This window comes from Macaca fascicularis, chromosome 11, assembly GCF_037993035.2.
Source record: "Macaca fascicularis isolate 582-1 chromosome 11, T2T-MFA8v1.1".
Lineage (NCBI taxonomy): Eukaryota > Metazoa > Chordata > Mammalia > Primates > Cercopithecidae > Macaca > Macaca fascicularis.
The window spans coordinates 131,224,238-131,243,202 of record NC_088385.1 but is presented as its reverse complement, the minus strand read 5'-3'; the positions used below and the strand labels follow the sequence as shown (position 1 = coordinate 131,243,202).

General features: G+C 47.9%; 1 protein-coding gene across 1 annotated transcript in view; it reads right to left on the bottom strand.

Annotated features, from left to right (window-relative positions):
* The window catches only part of RFLNA (refilin A), a 346,540-nt gene that overhangs the window by 226,763 nt on the left and 100,812 nt on the right, over positions 1-18,965 (bottom strand). Inside the window, exon 5 of the mRNA XM_074008336.1 lies at positions 17,906-17,996. The gene's annotated coding sequence lies outside the window, so the exon portion shown is untranslated. The remainder of the gene's footprint in view (positions 1-17,905; positions 17,997-18,965) is intronic.

The following is an 18,965-nucleotide window of genomic DNA, read 5'->3' as shown; positions in this document are numbered from 1 at the left end:
GTTGTGACATAGTGCAGTTATTATGTGAGATGCAACTACGGGGCAAGCTGGGTGCAGAGTACTTGGGGACCAGCCCCACCACAGATTTTTTGCAACTTTTGTAGAGTCTATACTTATTGCAGGCCGGGTGCGGTGGCTCACACCTGAGGTCAGGAGTTCAAAACCAGCCTAGCCAACGTGGTGAAACCCCGTCTACTAAAAATACAAAAATTAGCCGGGCATGGTGACGGGCACCTGTAATCCCAGCTATTCGGGAGGCTGAGGCAGGAGAATCGCTTGAACCCAGGAGGTGGATGTTGCAGTGAGCCGAGATCGCGCCATTGCACTCCAGCCTGGGCGACAAGAGCAAGACTCTGTCTCAGAACAATAAAAATAAAAACATATATACTGATTGCAAGATTAGAAAGGTTTTTTTTGTTTGTTTGTTTGTTTTAGGTAAAGGACTTATGGTTGAAAGAGGAGGAGGTCAGGAAGAGGAGCAAGGGAGAGAGGGAAGGCAGAAAGAGGTCAGACACAGCCAAAGAGGCAAGAGGGATGGAAAGGGAGAGAGGAGGTCACAGATGACACACTCGGGAGTGATGTCCTTGGTGGAGCAAGTGAGGCGGCCCGCCGACGCTGGCTTTGATGCTCCTCGCTCTAGTCTGCATCTATCAGTGGCCTCTAACTGGTCTGAATTAAAACCTATCTCCAAGAAGCCGCTTGGATGAGCAGATTTTCTTTTGATTATTTATTCTGGACCCACACCCAGTGGAAAAAATGCTTTCTACGGCATTCATCTCTGCTCCGGGGCCTGTTTTATTGGGAGAGCAATTGAAAATCATGAGCAGCATTACATGCAAATTCTACTTGGCAGCTCTCTGACTCCAAGGCCGCGGGGCTCCATATTCCATATGTCCGGCCACGTGCAGGGAGAAGCTCTCCAGGTGCAGGCCTGGGCTCCCGGGGTCTGAATCCACACGGCAAAGAAGCTACTGGGTTTCTTCCTTGTTTTCCAGTCATGAAACGGATTATCCAAAAAGCTCCTGGACTGACTTCCAGCAACACTGATCTGAGAAGATTAGTTCCAAATTCCTCAGCACAAGGTGAAACATTTGCATGTTCTCAGCAGAAACTAGTTTTCGATGACTGAAAAGAACACAGGCCATGGTGACCCGGGGGCTCTGTGTCGTGAGCAATGAAAAATTTATTCCAAAGCTCCATTTCTCATTTAAAAAAAATGCTTTTAAGCCTAAGGAGACATATATTTCCCTGACAGTGTGGAACAGAAAAAGGCAGCAGTACCCAGCCTTAGCTCTCAGATCCTATCCGCAAGGTAAATAAAGTATAAATTAACCAATTACAATAAAATACCAGATAAATGCCTTTGACAACTCTGAATTTCCCATGAAAATGCTTCCAGCTGTGACCCCTGGCTTGCAATGCATGGGCTGAAGGAGGCTTGAGTTTGTTTATAAAGGGTATTTCAAACACACAGTCTCAGACAAGGAATCCTATACTATGGGCCAGCAGGAGCTGGGTCTCCATCTTCATGCCCCATGGGGCCTCTGCCTCTCTCAGACAGAACTGGATAGAAGCAACTGTTTTAAAAGTCACTGGCCAGGAGAGATAAGCCTGGATATTCCCAGCGCTTCCTATTACTACACATTAATCAGAAATCTGCTTTTCATACATTGGAAATGGAATACTAAGAATGAGGCCAAGAGATTCCCAAGGGTAGCAACCTGGATCTGGTGACAGTAATGGTTCCCTGGACAGAGGACAAGAGGTGAAGTAGGAGCCTGAAGGGTGGGTGGGCCCTTATTTCTTTTTTGTAAATAAAGTTTTATTGGCACACAGCCATGCTCGTGTGTTTACATACATACTGCCTATGGATGCTGTCTGGAAGGGCAGAGTTTCGTTTTGACAGAGACCATATGGCCTGCAACACTGAAGATGTCCACAACTTATAACATGGGGAGCCAAGAGACTCTGCCTGTCATGGCTGGAATTGGCAAGGGACATGGAAAGGCACTGTTGGAAGTTGCAGAGGAGGTTAAAGTAGCAACACGGCCAGGCTGGCCCAGGCGCGGTGGGGTGATGGTGTGACAGCTCAGTCCTTACACCATCTGACACCACTGTGCTAGCTACCTGTTCTGCATAAAGAACCACCATAGGCCAGGGCAGTGGTGCACGCCTGGAATCCCAGCACTTTGGGAGGCTGGGGCAGGAGGATCGTTTGAGGCCAGGAGACCCACCTGGGCAACATAGTGAGATCTCATCTCGAAAAAAATAAAATAAAATTTAGCCAGATGTGGTGACGCACACTTACGATCCCAGCCACTTGGGAGGCTGAGGCAGGAGGATTACTTGAGCCTGGGAATTCAAGCTGCAGTGAGCTATGATTACGCCACTGTACTCCAGCCTTAGCAATAGAGCAGGACCCTGTCTCAACAACAACAAAAATCATCAGGAGACCGGGCATAGTATGGCTGGGTTCTGTGCTTAGGGCCTCACAAGGCCAAAATTGAAGCTGCACTGTGGTCTGAAGCATGGAGTCCTCTTCCAAGGTCACATGGCTGAGTCAGAATTCGGTTCCTTGGGGCTATAGGACCTCAGTCCTTGTTTCCTTGGTGACTGTCAGCTGGGGGCCATCCTCAGTCCCCAGAGGCCACCCACAGCTCCTTGCCATGTGGCCCCTCTATCTTCAAGCTAGCAGCGGGGCACTTCTCACCCTTCAGATTCCCCTTATGCTTTGAATCTTTGACTTTCTCCAAGGCTGCCCTCTAGCCCCAAGTGTAAAGCACTCCTGTGATTAGACCAGGCCCACTCAGGCTCACTCCTTATCTTAAAGTCCAGTGATCTGGGCTGTTATCAGCTGCACCCAGAACCATGTTTGACTAATGCACAGGAAGAAGGAGGTAGCTGTGCACCAGGGGCCAGACTCTGGGCCATTTTATAATTCCGCCTACTATGCCATCCTTCACCACAGCAGGTCAACAGACAATACCTGAGGCTGATAAAGTCCAAATAACCACAGCAGCTGTCATTCAGAGACCTGGGGGTGACCTCCAGAGCCAAAGCCTAAAACTGCTCAAAGGAGGTTTTGCCTGCAGGGAGCCAGGCAGGAGGTGGAGGTGGGAGGTAGAGTGAGGAGCTATGAGGAGCTGTGCCTTCACTAGACCACTACTCTAGGCAGTTTGTTGTTGTTTTTTTTTTTAACTATGCGCATATTTTACTATGATAATGATGGTTTAATGAGTGCAAAAAAAAGAAATAAGCCCTATTGGATTTCTTGCCCTGGAGGTTCTTTTCTCAGGTTTCTTATTGGTTATATCCCCTCCGCCTACCTTTTCTTCTCTACTCCAAGAGTCCCTTTTCCTTCTCCAGAACCATGCTGCAGCCCCCGCACCTCCCTCAGGTTCCCGGATACCCTGCGCCCTCAGACAGGCCTTGTTCTTCCACCATCCACAAGCTCTCTGTCTCTGTCTAGGCTGCCCCAGAAGCAGACACCAAGATGAGGGAGTGAGTGCAGGTGTTTATCGGGGAGGTGACCCCAGGAAGCACCAGTCAGGTTGCAGGGAGGGGAAGGAAGTCACTAAGGGTGTGTGTTCAGGCAAATACCACTGAGGGGGCAACTGGAACTCGGCCCCACCTAGTGCACACCCCGGCGTCAGTCCAACCATGGTGAAGGACACCAAGGTATCTGTCATTGGTGGAGGCTGCAGTGGGGCGTCAGCTCTCTGGCCTGCCACGTGCACACAATGGATGGCTGCAAAGGGAGCTCTCTGCCTTCCATACATGGACATAGGTGCCGAAGAGAACACAGGCGGCAGTCCACCTGCAGCCCCCATCACCCTGTTCCCCCAGCCCAGCGTCACCTGGAACAGCCATGGCACTAGGGTTTGTGGACCCCGGTAGTTATTTCCTGTGGCTGCTGTCACAAATGACCACAAACTGCAAACTTAAAACAACAGAGCCAAGAAGTCCAAATCCAGGTGTGAGCAGAGCAGTGCTGCCTCTGAAGGCTCAAGGGGAGGATCTCTCCCTGTCCCTGCCGGCACATCACTTAGGTCTCCGCCTTTGTTGTCACATGGCCTTCTTTTCTGTGTGTCCAAATTTCCTTCTTTTTATAAAGACAACAGTCATTGGATCAGGTACCTTCCCCCACCTAATCCTGTGCAACCCCATCTTAACTCAATCACACCTGCAAAGAGCCTATTTCCAAGTAAGGTCACATTCACAGGTACCGGGGTTAGGGCTCGAATGTAACTTGTAGGAGCATGCAACTCAACCCACAAGCATTGACTTGGGCCAGGCTCTACCCTAAGTGCTTTATATGCATTCACTCATTTAGGTCTCACACACCCTCCATGAGCAGGTACTAGTATGGTATCTGATTTACAGCTAAAGCCCAGAGAGGTGAAGTAATTAGCCCAGGATCACACAGCTAATCAGTGGCAGAGCCCAAAACCCAAATCCCACCAGTCACACCCACCCCAGCTCTAACTACTGTGCACGCTGCCTCTCCAGTTTCTCCTGCCAGCCCCTTTTCTCAGCCCTCAGTCCCTTCATCTCCATGCCTTCATCTTCCTTCCCCTTCTCATCCAAACTCTTCATCCGGTCAGTTCACAGATACATGTTGAAGGTCTTCCAGGTACCAGGTCCTGGGCAAAGTGCTAGGAAACTGAGCAAAAACAGGCTGGGCGTGGTGGCTCACACCTGTAATCCCAGCACTTTGGGAGGCCGAGCTGTGTGGATCACCTGAGGTTGGGAGTTCGAGACCATCCTGGCCAACATGGTGAAACTCCATCTCTACTAAAAATACAAAAATTAGCCAGGTGTGGTGGCGCACGCCTGTAGTCCCACCTACTGGGGAGGCTGAGGCAGGAGAATCACTTGACCTGGGAGGCAGAGATTACAGTGAGCCAAGACCATGCCATTGCACTCCAGCCTGGGTGACAGAGCGATACTGTCTTTAAAAAAAAAAAGGAGGTGCTGGGACTCTGAGCAAAAACAGGCACCTGCATTCTCCCCGTGCTGTGTGTTATGTTTCCCTCTAACTGCCTTCAAATGCTTTGGGGAATGGAGCGTTCTGTCTGGGGCAGAGACAGATGCTAATCGAATGTGTGCCAATAAAACTTTATTCATGGACACTGGATTGCATATTTTCAGATGTTATAAAATGTTATTCTTCTTTTGATGTTTTCTCCCCCACCATCTAAAAATGCAAAAATCATTTTTAGCTGGCAGGGCCGTTCAGCTGGCTAGCTTCAGCCCACGGGCCTTTGTTGGTGGACCCCACATCTGCAGCTCTTGAAAATTCTCTTCAAGCTGCTTTGTTCTTGCTACACTGCAGTCCCTTCTGCCACCCCCAGACCTCAGCCATGTTTTTTTTTTTTTTTTTACAAATTACCGCCTGCTCTTCACAGCACTCTGGGGAATTAAGGGACAGGCCTGTATGCCACAGTCACAGGTCAACTGGTCAGCACCAGATGGTGAGGAGTGATGCACTAAAGAACAGGGTTCTGGGCCGGGCACGGCGGCTCACGCCTGTAACCCCAGCACTTTGGGAAGCCAAGGCGGGAAGATCACCTGAGATCAGGAGTTCAAGACCAGCCTGGCCAACATGGCGAAACCCTGTCTCCACTAAAAATACAAAAATTGCTGGGCATGGTGGCGGTCGCCTGTAATCTCAGTTACTCGGGAGGCTGACGTAGGTGAATCACTTGAACCCGGGGGCGGAGGTTGCAGTGAGCTGAGATGGTGCCACTGTACTCCAGGCTGGATAACAAGAGTAAAACCCCATCTCAGAAAAAAACAAAAAACAAAAGAGAACGGCATGGAATGTGAGGGCAGACACCCTCCAGGCCATCTGAAAGGGGACTTGGATGGGGTAGCTTCTCCAGCAATGATATCATGGTTCAATGCATCCTACTTCCCGCAATCCAGTAAAGGCAATTAATTACAGGTTAATCACAATCCCCTATGCTAGGTCATGTGACTGAATTAATTCTAAAGGGCGACATGCCACAGTCCCAGGACACCTGTCACTGCTATCCAGCACTAGGCTCTACTGTCCGGAGCACTCTGAGGTCAGCAAACTATGGCCCACGAGCTGAATCCAGCTCACATCTTGTTTCTGTAATTAAAGTTTTATCAGCACACAGCCATACCCATTCCTTAATGTATTGTCTGTGGCTGTGTTGGAGCTACAGAAGCCTTGCTAAGTAGTTGCAGCAGAGACTCTCTGGCCCACAAAGCCTAAAGTCATTACCGTCTGGCCCTTTATAGAAAAAGCACACTGGCAGGGGCACAGTGGCTCACGCCTGTAATCCCAGCAGTTTGGGAGGCCGAGGCAGGCAAATCACCTGAGGTCAGGAGTTCGAGACCAGCCTGGTCAACATGGTGAAACCCCGTCTCTACTAAAAATACAAAATTAGTCAGGCGTGGTTACAGGCGCCTGTAATCCCAGCTACTTGGGAGGCTGAGGCAGGAGAATCGCTTGAACCTGGGAGGCGGAGGTTGTAGTGAGCCAGGATTGCGCCATTGCACTCCAGCCTGGATGACAGAGTGAGACTCCGTCTCAAAAACAAAAAAAGAAAAAAGAAAAAGAAAAGCCAACCCCAAGTCTAGAAGAGTGGGGGACCACATGTCCTTCATGTCACCCCTCCATAAGGGCTGTTCTCAGCCAGGTTCCCAGTAGATACGTGGCAGGAGTGAGGTGAAGATTGCATCTCCTGGCTAGTACCAATGTGCCACTCCATGCTGGCAGTTATAAATGGAACCACATGCCTGAGCTAACATTGTATGTCAACCTTCAGACTTGTGACAAGGGCAGGTGCCCGCATAGGAAACCTCTGCGCCATCGCTCAGCAGGGAGAGAAGAGAGCTTCGGTCGACAGAGCCAAGTATATCTTGTAAAAAAAACTGCATCCCCACTCACACACAGGTAACGAGCACCCTACAACTCACGTTTCTGTCTGTGGGGCATGGCCACACTCGTTTTAGCCCAGACGTTTCTTTTTTTTTTTTTTTTGGAGACGGAGTTTCGCTCTTATTGCCCAGGCTGGAGTGCAGTGGTGTGATCTCAGCTCATTGCAACCCAGCTCCTGAGTTCAAGCAATTCTCCTACCTCAGCCTCCCAAGTAGCTGGGATTACAGGTACCCGCCACCATACCTGGCTAATTTGTGTGTGTGTGTATTTTTAGTATAGATGGGGTTGTCCAGGCTGGTCTCGAACTCCTGACCTCGTGATCCACCCACCTCAGCCTCCCAAAGTGCTGGGATTACAGGCGTGAGCCACCATGCCCAGCCCTAGCCCAGACATTTCTTAAGATCCATGCACCAGGAGTTCAAGACCAGCCTGGCCAAGATGGTGAAACCTTGTCTCTACTAAAAATACAAAAATTAGCCGCACGTGGTGGTGGGCATCTGTAATCCCAGCTACTCAGGAGGCTGAGGCAGAGAATTGCTTGAACCTAGGAGGTGGAGGCTGCAGTGAGCCAAGATTGTGCCACTGCACTCCAGCCTGGGTGACAGAGCGAGATTCCATCTCAAAAAAAAAAGAGAATACATGTACCCAAATCAAACTCCTCAACAAAGCCTGAAGGACTGCTCAGCACTGAGACAGGTGCTCTCTGGTGCGGGGTCTCAGTACCTTGAGGCCCTACCCACCGTCCCCTGGCTCACCTGGGTTGACTGCAGCTGCACTGAGCATTAACTGTGCATGCTGACAGCGCTTCTCCAATGACTGCCTCTCTGCTTCTCACCCACTCAGGGCCTTCTCTGCAGGCTGCTCAGCCTGTCTTCAGGGCAGCTTGCAGGACTAGGGATTTAATGCCTCCAAGGCAAACCAATAAGAAATGGCAGTCATTAGACAGCTAGGCCAGCTTGCCTGCCCCTCTGTGGGGCAATTCCGAGGCCCGCTCTGCAGTTCTTCAGGGGACCCCTGGGATTAAACCTCAGTTGCCCACTGGTAACCAGATCCTTAATGCACTCAGCTGGAGCTTTCTATCTTCCCCAGGCCACAGTCCCCATTTGCCTGTACTTCCCGCCCCCAAGTTCTTGTCTCAGCATCTGCATTAGGGGAATGCAAACTTGGTATATACCCTCCAAAGACAGAGCATTTACATTCTACAATAAATGCATTAACTCACATGTCCTACCATTGGTGTTTGCTATTTATTCACCTATTAAAAGTTGGTGAAAAAAAAAGGTTTGTGACCAGGAACAGTGGCTCACACCTGTAATCCCAGCACTTTGGGAGGCCAACGTGGGCAAAATCATGAGGTCCAGGAGTTCGAGACCAACCTGACCAACATGGCGAAACCCCATCTCTCCTAAAACTACAAAAAATTAGTTAGGCCTAGTGGTGGGTGCCTGTAATCCCAGCTACTCGGGAGACTGAGGCAGGAGAATCACTTGAACCGGGGAGCAGGAGGTTGCAGTGAGCCAAGACGGTGCCATTGCACTCCAGTCCGGGCAACAGAGTAAGACTCCATCACAAAAACAAAACAAAACGAAACAAAATAAAAGTTTGCTATTTATTCACCTGTTAAAAGTTACTAACAGTGGCTTTAAAAAAAAGTTGAAGGCCGGGCACAGTGGCTCACACCTGTAATCCCAGCACTTTGGGAGGCCGAGGTGGGCGGATCACAAGGTCAGGAGATCGAGACCATCCTGGCTAACATGGTGAAACACGTCTCTACTAAAAAAAAAATACAAAAAATTAGTCGGGCATGGTGGCGGGAGCCTGTAGTCCCAGCTACTCGGGAGGCTGAGGCAGGAGAATGGCGTGAACCCAGGAGGCAGAGCTTGCAGTGAGCCGAGATCATGCCACTACACTCCAGCCTGGGAGAGAGAGTGCGAGACTCCGTCTCAAAAAAAAAAAAAAAAAGTTGAAATGATATCCTGATTTGTCCTGGAAATAATCACAGAGAGGGGCCACTTGCTTGTTAAGATCACCTAAATACCATGTCCTGTGTATTATAAAAATAATCTTCTATATACCATGTCTATAATGTGTGCCATATTCTAGTACAATTTTCTGAATATATATCCCTCTCCACTGTCATATTGTGAGTTGCATGAGGAGGGAACACAGGAAAAACCCCTATTTCACATGGTTAACTTCCAAAATACCAGCCTTCTGGACCAGTCTCGGATCCTTTTTGCATGTCCAGGGGAAAATACTGTAGCTCCACAAATAAAAGAGAGGGTCAGTAGTGGTGGCTCTCACTTGTAACTCCAGTACTTTTAGAGGCTGAGGCTGGAAAGATCACTTGAAGCCAGGAGTTTGAGACCAACCTGGACAACACAGTGAGACTCTGTCTCTATAAAAAGTTTTTTTTTTTGAGACAGAGCCTTGTTCTTGTCACCCAGGCTGGAGTGCAGTGGCATGATTTTGGCTCACTGCAACCTCCGCCTCCTAGGCTCCCAGGTTCAAGTGATTCTCCTACATCGGCCTCCTGAGTAGCTGGGATTACAGGTGCCCACCACCACACCTGGCTAATTTTTGCACTTTTAGTAGAGATGGGGGTTTCTCCATGTTGGCCAGGCTGGTCTCAAACTCCTGACCTCAGGTGATCTGCCCACCTCGGTCTCCCAAGATGCTAGGATTATAGGCGTGAGCCATCGTACCCAGCCTATAAAAGTTTAAAAATTAGCTGGGTGTGGTGGCACATGCCTGTAGTCTCAGCTACGTGGGAGGCTGAGGCAGGAGGATCTCTAGAGCCTGGGAGGTTAAAGCTGCAGTGAGCTGTGATCATGTCACTGTGCTCTAGCCTGGATGACATAGTGAGACCCTATCTCTTACAAAATTTAAAAAAGAATGAAAGAAAGGGAAAAAATAAATAAATGACCAAAGAAAAGAAATCAGGATAAGATAGCTTCGTGAATGCAACCAGAGTGGTGGGTGCCAGTGAGGCTGGAGTCCCGGGTCAGTGCTGTGAGTGTGAGTATGACTTTCCCTCTTGTCTAGTAGCTTGATGCATTAATGGCCTCAACTCAGGCCCATGGAGCCCTCCAGGGCCCTTCCACTCCAGGGCCATGAGTAGAGCATAAAGTAGGTGAAGAAGGACTAAGAGAGTGCAAAGGAAGGGGTGACTCAGGACACTTCACAGCCTCTGGGCTCATCTGTGTGGCCTGCTTTGGCTAATGAGATTTCAGCAGACTTAAGACATGCAGAGGCTCAGAGAAGCCCTTGGCATTTCTGCATGCCTCTTGACCTCCTGGCCACAAGAACATGCCCAGACTGACCTGCTTCAGGAGGAAAAATACATAAAGCAGGCAGAGCTGTCTCAGGCTTCCCAGCAGTGACCTCTTAGATCAGCCCAGAGTTGGCCAACCCCCAGGCATATAAGCAAGCCCAGCAGAAGCCCCCACAGACCTGCACACCCGTGAGCTAGATACATACGTATTGTTCTAAGCCACGGGGGTTTGTGGATATTTGTTACACAGCATTACGGTGGTCATGAATAACTGATACATCTTCCTTGTCTAAAAATCACACTTAGAGACAAGATGCCTGCACCATGGGTTTTGCAGTCAAACGCTGTACAAACAGTGGCACATGACAGTGAAAACTGCATACCTCTTCCATGGATCTAACAGAGACTCCTTCCTCCACCAAACTTCAGTCAGGTTCCTCCGAGTCCTCTTCTCAGCTAGGCCTTGATGTCGGCCTCCCCCAGCCCTTCACCTGCCCAAGCCAGTTTTAGCAAAAGAATCCTGCTCAGTTTATCAAGAATCCTCCCACCCTTGATATCTGATCAAGTTCTCCTTTCCCCACCCTTGATATCTAAGTCCTTGGTCTGCCTTTAGTGAGAATCCTACGAAACCAGTCAAGCAAGACTCCGCCTACCCTGGTTGTGGAATCAAGTTCCTCTGAGTCATGTTCCCTCTACTCACTCCCTCACTCCAGCTATCAATGCCTCGCTGTCCCTGTTGTGTGCAGAGTGGAGCTCAACCTCTCTGCCCTCTTCAGCAGTCTTCACCCCTGTTGCAAGAGTCTTGAATAAAGTTCTCCTTGGCATTTTTAACAAGTATCTGGTGAATAATTTTTCTAATACAGAGCTAAGCCTTCATAGCCATACCTCCTAAGTAGATCTTCCAGTACCAGAAAGACATCCAATTCTGGAGCCTCTGGGCAATCAGAAAATTGTCACCGCCAATGTGATAATGAGACTCATCCATTTATTCATTTCTGCTATGAGCGTTTATGGAGTGTCTGCTCTACAAAACAAACAGGAAGAGGACATGGCTGCGGCAGGCATGGACAGTGGGGTGTGTCCCACTCCAGCACGCCATGAGTATAAAGCGAGTGAAGAAGGACTAAGAGAGTGCGAAGGAAGGGGTGACTCAGGACACGTCACAGAAGGGGAGACGGTGGAGCTGGGGCTCCAGCCAATCGTTTCAGTGATTAGAGAATAAGGTTTCCAAGAGAAATTCTGCGAGGGAGGAGGAGACTGAGGAGACAAGCAGCACGGACCACGTGCTACAGTGTGACAGCATGAGGGACACCAGCACTCAGAGCGCCTGCTTTTAGGATCCCAGAGGCAGGGTCATATTTTAGGACAAGAACAATGAGTCACTCCAGATGCCTTCCAAATCAATCCCAAAGGAGAAGAAAGAAAATGATGGTGGGGGGTGGGGGGGAATTGCAAAACAGACAGCTATAGGGTACTTCTCCCAAGTCAGTACTGCAGGGCATTGCAATGAGCCATCAATTACAAAGTGAAGTGCTCAAGACCCCAAGGCCTTTGCAGGTGGCACAGTCCCCAAATGCTCCGGAAGCAATATTTTCAGAAGGACCCACTTCTCAGCCTCTTTGGATATCCACACAGTGAGAAATATCTATCCATCAGTTTCCTCCAGGCCAAATTTTCCCCTTTCTGCTACCCCGTCAACTTACCCCCTCACACAAACCTTGTTTCCCTTTATGTTAAACAATGTTTTTAATTATAAAAGCCATGGTGTTTGTGAATGAAAAAAATGGAAAATCAGAGAAAGCACAAAAAAGAAATGAAAATTGTCCATTGTTTCACCACCCAAGCCTGATCGCTAATATTTTGGTGGATTTTCTTTCAGTCTTTCCTTGAGGCATAGTTGTGTTGGTAATCATGTGATGCATTTAATTTTGGATCTAGCTCTTATGACTTAACACTATAACTTACAGGGCTGGGCACGGTGGCTCACGCCTGTAATCCCAGCACTTTGGGAGGCCAAGGCGGGTGGATCACAAGGTCAAGAGTTCAAGACCAGCTTGACCGACATGGTGAAACCCTGTTTCTACTAAGAATACAAAAATTAGCCAGGCATGGTGGTGCACGCCTGTAATTCCAGCTACTTGGGAGGCTGAGGCAGAAGAATCGCTTGAACCTGAAGGCGGAGGTTACAGTGAGCCAAGATCACTCCACCGCACTCCAGCCCAGGCGACAGAGTGAGACTCCCATCTCCAAAACAAAAAATATTGTATCTTATAGATTCCGTTTTATGATTAGTGTGGCTAGTGTGCAGTTTGACATCCTATATGGTGTAAGTCTGAGCTTGTTGCCACATAAAATTTCATCAAATGTTTTTATGTTGCTTTGTATTCATCATAAATATGTATTTTTTAAGACAGGGTCCCACTCTGTTTCCCAGGATCAAGTACAGTGGCGCAATCATAGCTCACTGCAGTTTTGAACTCCTGAACTCCAGCAGTCCTCCTGCCTAAGTCTCCTGAGTAACTGGCACAAGTCACCGCATCCTGCTAACTTTTTAAAAAATATTTTGTAGAGATGGGGGTCTTGCTGTGTTGCCCAGGCTGATCTTGAACTCCTGGCCTCAAGGGATCCTCCCACCTGGGCCTCTTAAAGTGCTGGGATTACAAACATGAGCCACCACACCCAGCTGTAAACACCTTTTTAAAGACAACAGAATCATCTATGGATAATGCTTCTGCGAACATATTTGTGCATGATAATCTTTATTTAGAAATACTTCCTTGAGCTAGACTCCCAGAAGTGAAATCAGAAGGCCAAGGGGCATAAACATTTTTTAGGTAGGACAGTAAAGCATAGACTTTAGAGGACTGCCTGGGTTCAAATCCCACTTACGTTGCTACCCGGTGATCTTTGGCAAACTACTGTGTGGCAGACGCACCTGACAGCAATCACTGAAGCATCGTCTGAGAATAACCTTGTGGTCTAAGAAGAATGTGAGTTCAGAGTCCTAAGCGAAGGAATCCAGGAGTGGCCAACCCCTTATCTAAGAAGGACACCCAAGTCCCCAGCCATCCCGTGGAATGCAAGCTGTACAGGGGGTCAAGCCTCTTTGTGTGGGTTAAATGGAGGTTGCTAGGTGGAAGGTGCTAAGTGAAAATGCTATATCAACTACATGCTTTTCACAAATGGTAGTAGTTCTCCTGCCAACCTGCCACCACTGGACTGTCCCTGTATATAAGTCCCCCCAATAAACCCTATGTCTCCTTCGCTGTCTCCAGGTCACTTCTTCAGCTCTCAGACACAATGTCATCCCTACTGGAGTCCATAGGGGTTCAGCACAGCTACTTAAATGTTCTTTGCCTCTCTCTCTTCCACTGTAAGATGGGGATGATGATAACAGTCCATCTGATACAGAAGCCAGAAAGAAATTCTTTAGGCAGTTAATGAGGGTAAGAGAGTCCTCGGCAAGGTTTCTCTTTTAATAAAAAGCAGCCCCCAAGTCATTTCTTTTCTAACAAAGAGCAGCCTGAAAAATCAAGCTGCAGACATAGAAAAGCAAGCTAGAAGCTTGCACAGGTGAATGGCGGCAGCTGTGCTAACAGAAGAGGGCTACCTAGTGTCTCAGGCATCTGTGTGAAGAGACCACCAAACAGGCTTTGTGTGAGCAACAAGGCTGTTTATTTCATCTGGGTGCAGGCGGGCTGAGTCTGAAAAGAGAGTCAGCAAAGGGTGGTGGATTATCATTATCATAGATTTTGGGATAGGCGGTGGAGTTAGGAGTAATGTTTTGCAGGCAGAGGGTGAATATCACAAAGTTCATTCTCAAGGGTAGGGAGAATTACCAAGAATCTTCTCAGGGGTGGGGGAGATTACAAAGTACACGATCAGTTAGGGTGGGGCAGAAACAAATCACAGTGGTGGAATGTCATCAGTTAAGGCTATGTTCACTTCTGTGGATCTTCAGTTGCTTTGGGCCATCTGGATGTAAACATGCAAGTCACTGGGGATATGATGGCTTAGCTTGGGCTCAGAGGCCTGACATTCCTGTCTTCTTATATTAATAAATAAAACGAAATAGTGGAAAAGTGCTGGGGTGGCAAAAATTTTTGGGGGTGGTATGGAGAGATACGAGGCGATGTTTCTCAGGGCTGCTTCGAGCGGGATTAGGGGGCGACATGGGAACACGGAGTGGGAGAGATTAAGCTGAAGGAAGATTTTAGGGTAAGGGATGATATTGTGGGGTTGTTAGAAGGAGCATTTGTCATATAGAATTATTGGTGATGGCCTGGATGTGGTTTTGTATGAATTGAGAAACTAAGTGAAAGACACAGGGTCCAAATAAGAGAAGGAAAAACACAGGTATTAAAAGACTAAGAATTGGGGGCACCCAGGACATCCAATTACACAATGTCCAAGGGGGTTCAGCACAATTATTTGCTTGGTTGGCGAGTTTTTGGGCTCTATCCTTGAGTTTTTTTATGTTGTCATATACCAGGCCAGATTGATTTAGGTAAAAACAATACTCTTCATTTAAAAATATAGAGTCCCCCCACTTTTTTTAAGCAGTCAGTAAGTCAGGGCCTCAGCGATTTTGGAGGAAAGAGAAATGCAAAGCCAGCAAATGTTTGTTAAAGAAGGAATGGAAACAGTTAGGAGAGAGTGAGTTTGATAGGGTGGTGGAGATAGCTGGGGAGAGGTAGAGGGTGGCATAAGAACAGGAACCAGAATAAGAGTGAGTATAAAAGTAAAGAATAGGACTTCATCAGGTTGAAAGTATTGGAGGGTACCGTGCCACTGAAGATCTTCTATCCACTTCAAGAGAGACTTAAGGGTGGTGATTTGAGGTAAAACCAGGAGCCACTAAATACCAAGAGCCTGAGAAACTGCTTGGGCGATTTGACTGATAAAGGCTGGTCCCTTATCGGACTGTATAGAGGTGGGAAGGCCAAACCAAGGACTTACGTCTGACAGAAGGGAAGAAATAACTGTGGTGGCCTTCTCAGACGCTGTGGGAAAGGCCTCTAACAATTCAGTGAAAGTGTCTACCCAGACCAAGAGGTACTTTAGTTTCCTAACTCGGAGCATGTGAGTAAAGTCAATTTGCCAGTCCTGGGCAGGGGCAAATCCCCAAGCCTGATATGTAGGGAAGGGAGGGGCCCTGAACAATCCCTTAGGAGTAGTAGAATAGCAGATGGAACACTGAGAAGTGATTTTCTTAAGACAGATTTCTACGATGGAAAGGAAATGAGAAGTTCTAAGAGGCAGGCTAGCGGCTTGTAACCTACATGGAAGAGGTTATGAAATGACGATAGAATAGAATGGGCCTGTGAGGCTGGAAGGAGATATTTTCCTTGACCAAAGAACCATTTGCCTTGTGTGGGAAGAGATTGATAGGTGGAAGTTTCAGTGGGAGAGTAGGTGGGAGTGACTGATGAGGAGGAGAAAAACTGGTCGTGAGGGACAGAAGTTGGAATGCTAAGCTGCTTCTTTAGCTACCTTGTCAGCATAAGCATTGCCCTGATCAATGGGATCTGATGTCTTTTGATGTCCCTTGCAGTGAATGACTCCAGCTTCCTTTGGAAGTAAAGCGGCCTTGAGAAGAGTTTTTATTAAAGATGGAGATTAAAGTTTTTATTAATGATGCAGGACCTTTGCATAGTGATGAAACCTCTTTCTGCCCATATAACAGCATGGTGGTGCAGGATATGGAAGGTATATTTAGAGTCAGTATAAATATTGACACATAATTTTTTGCAAGAGTGATGGGTCAAGTTAAGGCAATGAGTTCGGCTTGCTGAGAGGTAGTGAAGGGGGGCAGAGCAGTAGCCTCAATGATAGACGTGGAAGATACTATAGCATAGCCTGCATTTGCTGTTGTGTGGCGATTAGGCCTGGTGGAACTGCCATCAATAAACTAGGTGTGATTGGGGTGAGGAACAGGAAAGAAGGAAACATGGGGAAATGGAGTGAATGTCAGGTATATCAGAGAGATACAGTCATGGGGGTCAGGTATGGTATCAGGAATAATGTGGGAGGCCGGATTGAAGTCCGGGCCAGGAATAATGGTAACTGTGGGAGACTCAACAAAGAGTGAGTATAGCTGAAGGATCCTGGGAGCAGAAAGTGTATGTGTCAGGTATGAGGAAGAAAACAGATTTTGGAAGTTATGAGAACTGTAGAGAGTGAGGTGAGCATAGCTTGTGATTTTGAGGGCCTCTAAAATTATTAAAGCAGCGGCAGCCACCACACGGAGATATGAGGGCTACGCGAAAACAGTAAGGTCAAGTTTGGACAGAAAGGCTACAGGGCGTGGTCCCGGCTCTTGTGTAAGAATTCCAACCACACAGCCCTGCACTTTGGCTGTGTGTAATGAAAAAGGGTTGGGATGAGTTAGGGAGCGCTAGCGTGGGGGCAGCTTCTAGGGCTGTTTTTAAGGAATGGAAGGAGGAGTGGGGAAAGGATTTAGGATCTATGGGATCAGCTAGGTTTCCTTTTGTGAGTTTATATAATGGTTTTGTTAGGACGGCAAAACCAGGTATCCAAAGGCGAAAGTATCCAACCATGTCTAGGAAGGAAAGGAGTTGTTGTTTTGTAGAAGGTGTTGGGGTTTGAGAGATCAGTTGGACGCAATCAGCAGGGAGAGCACGTATGTTTTTATGAAGAATTCTGCCAAGGTAGGTAATGGATGGAGAAGAAATTTGAACTTTGGAGGGGGATACCCGATATCCTTTGGAGAATAAATGTTGAAGGAGCAGGAGGGTGTCTAGTTGAGAAGATTCAAAGGAGGGGCTACAAAGTAGAAGGTCATCAATATATTGAATAAGGTGAGAATCGGAGGCGTGGAAAGAAAGTAAATCATGAGAAAGAGCTTGGCCGAAGTAATGAAGACTTTCTCTGAAGCCTTGCGGCAGCACAGCCCATGTAAGCTGCTGGGACTGATGGGTGTCAGGGTCAGACCAGGTAAAAGCAAAGAGAGGATGGGACAAGGGGCACAGGGGAATAGTGAAAAAAGCATCTTTAAGATCAAGAACAGAACAGTGAGTTTTGGAGGAAGGTATTGAGGACAAAAGAGTGTATGGGTTGGGCACTACATGGTTGAAAAAGTAAAGTAATTTGGTTGATAAGGCACAGATCCTGAACTAACCTGTAAGACTTGTCTGGTTTTTGGACAGGTAAAATGGGGGAATTGTAAGGAGAGTTTATAGGTTTTAGAAGCCCATGCTGTAGCAGGCGAGTGATAACAGACTTTAATCATTTTAAAGCGTGCTGCAGGATGGGATATTGGCATTGAGTGGGGTAAGAGTGATTCGGTTTTAATGGGATGGTAAGGGGTACATCATTTGTCACCAAGGAGGGAGTAGAGGTATCCTACACTTGTGGATTAAGGTGGGGAGATACAAGGAGAGGATGTGAAGGAGGTTTTGAACTGGGGAAAAGGGCAGCAATGAGGTGTGACTTTAGCCTAGGAATAGTCAGGGAAACAGATAATTCAGTTAAAATGCCTTGACCTAATAAGGGAGCTGGGCAGGTGGGGATAACTAAAAAAGAGTGCATAAAAGAATATTGTCCAGGTTGGCACCAGAGTTGGGGAGTTTTAAGAGGTTTAGCAGCCTGGCCGTCCATACTCACAACAGTTATGGAGGCAAGGGAAACAGGCCCCTGAAAAGAAGGTAATGTGGAGTGGGTAGCCTCCGTATGGATTAAACAGGGGACGGACTTACCCTCCACTGTAAGAGTTACCCAAAGCATCTGTGATGGTCCAGGGAGCTTCTGAGGTGATCGGGCAGTGTTCAGCTGCTAAGCCGAGGAGATCTGGGAAGAAGACATTCAGAGCCTTGGGTCAGCTGGACACTCCAATTTCCAGTGGAGTCCCGCACAGATGGGACCCGGCTTAGGTAGAATCCCAGGCTGCGGGCATTCCTTGGCCCAGTGGCCAGATTTCTGGCACTTGAAGTAAGATCCTGGGGGAGGAGGTCCTGAAGGAACACCTGACTGCTGTGGCTTAGGCATTTTAAAGTTTTTGTGTGCTGGAGATATAGCTGGGGTTTCTCTCACAGCAGAGGCAAATAATTGCAACTCTTCTCTATTATTGTACACCTTGAAGGTGAAGCTAATTAAGTCCTGTTGTGGCGTTTGAGGGCCGGAATTTAATTTTTGGAGTTTTTTTCTAATGTCAGGAGCTGACTGGGTGATGAAATGCATATTAAGAATAAGGTGGCCTTTTGGCCCCTTGGTCTAGGGCAGTAAAGCGTCTAAGGGTTGTTGCCAAACGGGCCATGAACTGGGTTAAGTTCTTATATTTGATTTAAAAAAAAAAAAAAAGCCTAAATGCTAACTGATTTGGGAGAGGTCAGATAGAGAAAAAAGGAGCGTTAACCTTGACCATGGCTTCAGCTCCAGCCACCTCTCTAAGAGGAAATTGTTGGGCAGGTGGGGAAGAGCTAGTCGCAGAACGAAACTGTAAACCGGATCAGGTGTGAGGAGGGGAGGTGATAGAAGGATTATAGGGTGAGGGAGCAGAGGCTGAGGAAGAATTGGGACCTGGCTGGGCCTGGCGAGGAGCAGCCTGGGGAGAAGGGGAGATGTCAGATGAGTCTGTGGAAAAGAAGGATTCAGAGGACTCAGCGCTTGGGGTGGAGACTGAAGAACAGACCAGGAGAGAAAGAAGAAAGATTTGGGATGAGTCTCACTGGGAGCGGAGACTAGGGAGGGACCAATGCGTAAAAGAATGCCTGGACGTCAGGCACCTCAGACCACTTGCCCATTTTTTGACAAAAATTA